This window comes from Saccostrea cucullata, unplaced genomic scaffold (assembly GCF_032062105.1).
Source record: "Saccostrea cucullata isolate Sc308-1 unplaced genomic scaffold, CSIRO_AGI_Scuc_v1 ctg1152, whole genome shotgun sequence".
In the NCBI taxonomy this organism is placed as follows: Eukaryota; Metazoa; Mollusca; class Bivalvia; order Ostreida; family Ostreidae; genus Saccostrea; species Saccostrea cuccullata.
Window position 1 is genome coordinate 69,705 of NW_026921853.1, and position 8,861 is coordinate 78,565.

The following is an 8,861-nucleotide window of genomic DNA, read 5'->3' on the forward strand; positions in this document are numbered from 1 at the left end:
TCAAAGCCGATTGGGTAATTTATTAGTTGGAAGAGTTTATAGGTGATTTGGGGGAGAAGACGATGTTTGTCGGCAGCTTCGATTTGTAGGGGGGGATCTACTCAGGTATACCGTGTCTATGGAAACGGGAGACACCGAGTGTCGTAGTGTTTTTACAGGTGTCAAAAAATGATCTTCGTGGGTTGCAAAAGAGCATTCATTGTCGTGTGTTGATATCGGCAATGCTTTGAACATGCTTGTACAGTACGGAGACATGCACTTCTAAACTAAACACAGTACATGTACGCCCGATTTCACGGTCACACAACATTCATAAATGGTCTATTTACGCTGTACTTTACAATCGGATTGAAAACATGTCTACTGTGCTGATTTGAAATAAAATTTAATTCTGATACAATATTACTCATATACATGTTCACCAATCATTTATACAATGTACATTGTAAATAAATAGCACTTGGATGTGGAATTCAAAGTTTTATTTTCTAAAAGTTAGACACTGATGTTGCATTGATCATGTAGCTGAATTAATCATTCGCGATACATGTACTGTATAGTTAACATTTTTCATTTTTAAATTAAACACAAATCGATTATTAATACTTAATAATATTGAAAAAGTTGATAGCAAAAGAAAAAAAGAATTATAAAAAACGATCCCTGATGGAATAAGACAGTGTATATTTTAACCGTTTTTAAACACCGCGTGCATGACCACTTAATGATTTTTTTTTCTTTTCACTTGTGTAATGATAAACTTAATGTACATGTAGAAATACATGTATAAGTAATGAGTGCATGTCACATAGGTACTTTGAATACAGTATTATTTTTCTCTTTACTACAATGTAGAGTGTACATGTTGGTCGATCACGCTTCGTCGCCGACTACTACCGTACTGACGCACACGAGCGATTCAATACATTGTTTATTGAGAATCTCACTGACTGCTTAGCTCCTCCCACTAGTTATTTAAACCCCGCCTACTGGGACTGCTGGGACCGCTGGGACTGCTTTATGGCTGAATTTTCATAATTTTTCTGGGACAGCTCTGGGACTGCTGTGGGACTGCTATGGGACCGCTGTGGGACTGCTCAGCAGTCCCAGAGCAGTCCCAGAAAGCAGTCCCCGGGACTGCTCTGGGACTGCTTTGTGTCAGGTTGGGTCTGGTCGGTACTGTATTTTATTTTATCTATATAAAAAAAGAATAACGATTGTCAGCTGCATTTATTATCATTTCGCGTTTTCTTGTATATGTATCACTTGTATATTATTCATTTCATTAGATAGTGCAAGTATAAATTAAAAAATTGGTACGTCATTTCCATAGTTTTTATTCATTTATAAATTCTTTGATCCACTCCTGATGGTTCGCAAAGCCTTGATCACCACTGTATACAAAACATTCATCTCGCCGAAAATGTTCATGATTCCGCTAAACTGAGAAAGTTCACACATGATTTATTATCTCATAACACACATCAGCTCTCTGCAATGCAGAAATGCTCGAATTGAAGGGGAAAATTCAGGAGTTATTGATGAGAAAAATTCAGGAGTTATTATGTCGCCCCGAACGAAGTCGGGGACGACATATTGATATTGTACGCATGTTTTTTTTTATCCAGGCTGTTTCTCGGAGATGGCTGGGACAATCTTCCTGAAACTTTCCTTCAAGGACGATCACTGGTTGTAGTTGTGCAGTGAGGTCGTTCAGTTCCAATATGTCTACCGTTGCCATGGAAACCTGTAAAAAGCGACAAATTTTGTCCGAGAGTGTTCTCTCTGGTCCCTTAAACGTTCGTCATGAAACTTTTCTTATTTTAATGATTAGTATCTGTAGTTCTGCAACTCGTATTTAAAATTTTCATATAATCGATTATTGCCATGGAAACCAGGTGAAAGTTAAAATTCTTTAATTTCGATTTTCTCAATAACTCCTCAGGCAATCGTTTTGAAACTTTCAATGTTTATTCCTTGCAATGTGTCAAAGTGATTTCTACTTTCAAAATAATTGTAATGAGTCGCTCACGGTTGCCATAGAAACGAAACAGAAAAAAAGATTCAGATGTACACATGTGTTCTCCAAGGTCTAGGTCAAAGGGTCAAAGTTCGTCGTATCCAATAAAAGTTCTTTTCACAAGGATTACATATTTGAAATACGAAAGCCCTAGTACTTACCGTTCAAACGTTATGGCTATTTACTATGTTCAAGACGCCCCCCCCCCTCTTTTTATGAAGCACACAGCCAAGTAGAATACACAGATATAACATATACAACTTACAAGTAACTTTTTAAAATCTTCATTCATAAAATTCAGTTCCCGTCATGTGATATTTTGCCATCATTCATTCTCCTTCTGTTTTGTCTCTTGAATTTATAAATATTTTATTTTATCTATATAAAAAAAAAATAACGATTGTCAGCTGCATTTATTATCATTTCGCGTTTTCTTGTATATGTATCACTTGTATATTATTCATTTCATTAGATAGTGCAAGTATAAATTAAAAAATTGGTACGTCATTTCCATAGTTTTCATTCATTTATAAATTCTTTGATCCACTCCTGATGGTTCGCAAAGCCTTGATCACCACTGTATACAAAACATTCATCTCGCCGAAAATGTTCATGATTCCGCTAAACTGAGAAAGTTCACACATGATTTATTATCTCATAACACACATCAGCTCTCTGCAATGCAGAAAAGCTCGAATTGATGGTGGCATGTCAGATTCGTTTTTCGGTAGAACCTCTAAAATGAAAGTGAAAGAGGGAAATTTCAGAGTTCTCACTGGCGTTACAATACACAAAATAATTCGGCTGATCTTCTTCATAAATTACATTTCCAAAGCTTTTATCATAGGAAAGTTACTGCCAATTAACAAGTATGAGGCTCAGTTCAGTACATCTGCCAGATTTCTTTTATGCAAGTCTGCAAATTGAGGAACTTGTAATTTTCCTGCACTACTTTCTTCTCCTACCGATTCTAAAAATAATGAGTGGGATGTACCGAATTAAGGTCTTCCGTTTCCAATAGAAAGGACTGATATAACTCAATGGTTGTTCAAACTTAGCTTATGGACTTTTGTTTTAGTGATGATAAAAATGAAAGTCTTGTCTAATACGGGGCGACATATGCTATTGCTTGCAATAGCAGACTTTCTAGTTCTTATTATTCTTTTTTTTTTCCTTTCCTAGACGCCAACTTTGAGGCCTCATATTTCACTCATTTCTCAATGGATTTTGCTAAGATTTTCAGAGTTTATAGACGTTACTAAACTCTATCAGAATGTTATCTAAAATTTCAAAAAGTCACTTCCGGTTTTGAGTTATTTCCCTTTAAACAAAAATTTATAGGCTTTCGTTTCCAGAAAAAGGCTCAGAGACGGCTAAAGCTGGAGCAGAAATTTTACTGATTTTAGATAATACAAGGATTGAAGTTGTGCATGGCGGTTTTTGTTTTTCGATTTCTCTATTCAAAATGGTGCTATATAGGGGTCAAAAATTAGAACGCAGAAAAGAGCGAAAATTTACACATATTTTGCTTTTTATCTTCTAAACTAAAAATATTTAGTTAAAACATATAGAACAAAATTTGTGCAGAATTACAAGATCTTTCAAATGATATCTCGAAAAAAGGGCTGACCCCTAAATTAAGGGATCTAGAGGGGCCAAAAGTTTTTCCAGATATCTCAAAAAGTATTGAGAATTTGTAATACATCCAAGAAGCAAAGTTGTTCAAAATGTCAAGCTTAATCTATTGAAGTCGTCAAAATGCGTCCGGCGACGTCACTTCCGGTCAAACCGGAAGTAGCCAGAAAATGCATATTTTTGCCGTTCTTGACAAGTTTTTGGGTAACATATGTCACTGGAAGCATAAAACTTAATTTTCCGTCCATCGACATCACTTCCGGTCAAACCGGAAGTAGCCAAAAATAGTTTATTTTTTGAAGTTTTGAGGCAAAATTGAAATTATAAAGTGACTGGAGACGACTAAGCTCATTGCTTTCTTTTGTTGACGTCACTTCCGGTCAAAACAGGACGGAAGACCTACTCGTTGCTTTGCAACGAGCTTTGCTCTAGTTCTGTGTATCGGTTTATGATTTCGACAAACGGTGTTAGCATTGTTACTAAAAATAGAAATTTCTACGAAATTCTTACAAAATGCGAAGTGTTGGCATGGTTACTAATACAATACCAACATTTTCCACACTTCTTCACCTGAAAAGGGAGAAATCTTAAAAGTAGCCCAGACATTCAAATCAGAAAACTTTTTATCTCTTTTATATAAGACTGAATATAAACCAGGAAAAAACGTATTGAACCTGATAACTATAATGGCGGGCTCTGCAGTGGTTGTCAATGAACTGCTTCAGTTTCTCGGGTAAGTGCTTGGCATCCTTGCAAGAAGAAATGGGAGGACTGTCATCATCATCTCTGAAGATGTCAAGGACACCAAAAATGTCCTGAATGTCATCATCCTTCAATGCATCATGTGTGGCAACTGGTTTAGCCTGAATAGGTTCAAGTGATTCAATTAATGCAGTCTTCAACTGTGGTTGTTTTTCAGCAGCATCCCGAATTTTCTTCAAGGAGGAGAGTGACTTTACTTTGAATTCAAACTGATCCTCCATTTTCTCTCTTTGCAAGGCTGTATTCTGTAAAGCTATGTTCAACAAACTCATGCATCTTTCTGCTGGGTTATTATAACTTTGACTTGGGGCTGTTCTGGCTGTTACTAACAAGTCTAAATCCAGTGCTACAAACATGGCTAGGTACGATAACTGAACACTCCAATACGTGGATCTATGATCTGGGCCTCCATCGGTAAATACAAACAGAATTGGCCTGGCTAATTCTACGCCATCTTGACTGTCTTCTTCTCTGAGAATCCTTACATTTTCTGCACAGTACCTTATTGCATTAGAAGATTGAAACACTTTATCTTTTACTGTCACATGCACTTTTCCGTAGTAAAAACTGTCATCAGCACTTTCAGGAATGTCTAATTTGAACAGCACTGATGGTATGATACCATGGACATGGAAATCGTGGTCAAGTGCCGATAAGGTCGCACCCACCGCAATTAACGCCCTGTTGTGGGGACGAACATTTGTAGAAATGGGACACTGAGCCCCCCCCCCCCCCCCACTGGTACAATGGCCTTGTTATCAAGGCATATCATGTGAGCCTCTTCTGCATACTTCACAGCCATCTCTTTCATCATTCTAAACTGGTGAAATGCAAATGATGGTGAAATGCAAATGATGAATCTGGGTGCTTAGCTCTGGTCCAACGATGTTGCACTGCATATTTCACCTGGAATCTACCTGTGTAGTTCATAGCTGACTTAACATATGGATTGCTGGGCCAAAAGTTGAAGGAAACCCATGATTTGGAAGGTATCTTTGAGCCCTCAGGAATCCTTTTAGGGATGATATCAATAAGATCCTCAACACTCATTGCCAATGGCATATACATGCTTTGTGAATGTCTGCGCTCATGGACAACAGCATGTTCACTTAGATAGGATTCAAGTCCTTCCCAGAAAGGATTTAATTCTTCATCCTTGGGACGTCCATTGTCATAGAAAAGTTGGGTGTCATCAGCAGACAGTAACCATTCTGCAAAACGTTCATCAACTTCCTGCTGCCTGCTACTGTCACAAGAGGATGAATCCTGAGTCAGGAATCTTCTTACATCTCTAAGAATAGCTGGCTTCATTCCACATTTGGAATATCTGTTGACAAATCCCTTTCTCATTGCTCTACTTGAAAATATAGGCAGGTCATTTCGGATACTTCCCACTGCTTCCAAATCTCCTTCAGCAGAATCTTCATCTTTTGATATTTTCCACACAAAATTGAAGTTACCAAAGTAATTTCCAAATGAGTGTGAGTAGAGTTTACATGGATAAGGTAAAGTCAACTTTTGTATCCAGTTTCTACGATCGAAGCGGTCATCGGGTTGGATGTTGTAAAGGAACAGTGGTTCAAAAACATCAAAGTTGTTCAAGGCTTCATGCAAAGGAGCATAATTTGGTTCCAATTTGTTAGAAACAGGAATGGCTCTCATTAACCATGAATCATTAAGAGATCCCACAGGCTCTTGGACACTGTTATTCATTTTGGAACGCTCATTCTGCTTTTCTAGGAAATCAAAATATTTCTTCATTAGGGCCCCGCAAGGATTTGCGGGTGCCCTATAGTAATCACTCTGTCTGTCCGTCTGTCTGTCTGTCACTCTTCCGTCCACAAATTTTCTGTTTTTTTCTAATAACTTTTTTTATGGTTGCCTAATCAAGTTTAAATTTGGTATGGTAGTTTAATATATATTTTATACATATTTTAATGTTAAGTTTGATTCTCTATGTCTTCTAGTTTGGAGCTGGGGTGGTGGGGTAGATTCCTTAACTATGCATAAGAATGAGCGGGCAACTTTTTTTATGGTTGCCCAATTAAGATCAAACTTGGTACGGTAGTTCAGTAGGCAAAAATTCATATTTTGATGCTAAAATTAGTTCTCTATGTCCCTTGGTTTGGAGCTGGGGTGGTGGGGTAGATTCCTTAACTTTATATAAGAATGCATTGGCAAAGAGAGATAACTGCTGAAGATGTTCCCATTCAGTAAACTGAATACTACTAGGAGTCCCATGGGATTAATTAGCTTTCCTCCTGAAGAAAATCCAGAGCATTATCTTTATCTGTCACATTGAGATTTATTACCACCTCTGTCTGCAAATGAAGTTTTTTTTAAGTTAAATCAATTTGGAATGCTATGAACACTCTGAAATGTGGATTTAAATATAAATTTTTATTATTTATTTTTGTTTGATAGTTATGATTTCATTGAATCCTAAAAAAGAAATAGATTAAAGAAGATTTTTTGATTTACCAGGGTACTTTTTTTCACTTTTTTCCTTTTTTTTTTAAAATATATTAATTCAAGAATGTTTTTAATTTTTAATGTAGTTGTATAAAAACCCCATTCTATCATTAATACTGAAAAAGTTCTTATTGTAACTTTAGAAGAAAATGATAAGAGAGGTACATTTAATCCCTTGGGATTAATTATCTAGCCTGCTTCAGAAAATTTAGTAGGCTTCTCTTTATATGTCACTTTAAGATTAATGAAAACCTTTGTCTGCAACTGCTGTTTGTTTGAAGTTAAGGCCAAGCCTTCATGATATTTGCATTCATTGAAGGCTGGCATTTTATATAACACAAGATTCATAATTGTTTAAATATAAATTCAATGTTAAGTTCTTCTTTACTGCCTAATGTAAATACAAGAATATTATTTTCAGGTTTTTGAATATTCAGGAATTATGTTGAAATTTTAAGAATACAGTTGCTGTTGCTTTTTCTTTGTACATTTATTAATCATTCTGTAAGCTGCACCATTTTAATTCTACCCCATGGCGGGGCCCTTGCTGACTGGTCAGTTTTCTAGTTCCCTCCACTAATATACTGCACAACTTCCCCAATTCAGCTCCTTTTTTACTTAGAAAATATGGCGATGATAGCATGTCCACAAGGGAATTTAACTTGACATGCAACTCTTCGGCAGAAATCTATATCAAATAAAATAGAAATTTACATAGTTCATTTTAAGTCACTGATGTCATCATTTATTAATTTGGATTTGTTTTTGTTGGGGGTTTCAACCTACTGAAGAACATTATACTTTAATATATGGAAATTTTTAATATATAGATTTTATTATAATAGTACTTTATAAAAAATGTCAAAAAGTGTAAACTTTTATTATCTGATTATTACTCTTAAATTTTAAAACACTTTAATTAATACAAAATATTTATAGAATTAAATACCCTAGGCTCTTTCTTCTTTTGAGCACGCCATTCATTAAATCCTCTGAAATTTTCAAATGAAAATGAATTTCACGCTGCTCAAACTTGGGGACATGAGGATCCAGATACCATAGTGTATCAGACAAAGTCTTTACTGTACTCTTCCCCAGTGTGCCGACCTACAGTTTACACAATTATTTTGAAAACAATACTACTATGAAATTTTCCTGATTAAAAGGGCGTGCATGTTATATGACTGTAAGCTTACTTCTATTATAAGAAGTGCTATTTATGGGCAACCAAAGCAATGAATCTGGTTATTTTTCTATTTTTCCTCATGGAATAAATGAGTAACCATATAAGTGGATATTTAAGCGAGACACAAATTTAACGATTGGATCTCAAAAAGTGGTATTCTATTTTTAGCTAGATGTAATTTTTGCGATTTTAAAATGCTCACAAAAGGAGTTATTATAAATAAAATGCAATTAATTTTTAGCGATATTCAATTTTAGCAATCTGAGCACCCTCACAAATAATGCCAAAATTAAATTCTCCCTAAAAATTCTGCTTACACGGTATAATTAAAAAAGATGATTCAATCAATGTCTGGGGTTTTTTTACCTGTAGAGGAGTAAACCCCACACCTCTTTCTTTCATGATCTTCAAAACCAGGTTATATAACTTGTCTTTCGAGTTGATCTCATTTCTGAAAATATTAAAAGAGTTCCTATCAGACAAGATGTTTAAATTATTAATATATGCTGCTCTCCATATTTTTTATCTACATGGATCAAAGTCTCATACAAACTCCAAAGTAAGATCCAAGCTTTTCATTTACTGACTTACACCATACTTGACTGGCACAGCATTAAAAAAATGATAGGATACAGATTATAGACAGATAAAACAGGGATTGACAGTAGAGTTAAAAGGATTAATATATGCGCTTATGTATATAAATGAACTAATGCTAGAGAGGGTTATACAAAGATACTAATTCCAGATAACATTGCCACATTGCAGCCACAACCATTAATATGG

The 8,861-nt window shown here is 35.5% G+C and overlaps 1 long non-coding RNA gene across 1 annotated transcript; it reads right to left on the minus strand.

Annotated features, from left to right (window-relative positions):
- Positions 1-7,148: 7,148 nt before the first annotated feature.
- On the minus strand, positions 7,149-8,593 carry LOC134260820 (uncharacterized). Its single transcript, XR_009990644.1, has 3 exons — positions 8,442-8,593; positions 7,839-7,996; positions 7,149-7,577 (listed from the first exon to the last, which is right to left on the minus strand). It is a non-coding gene; the product is annotated as an uncharacterized LOC134260820 (long non-coding RNA).
- Positions 8,594-8,861: the final 268 nt, after the last annotated feature.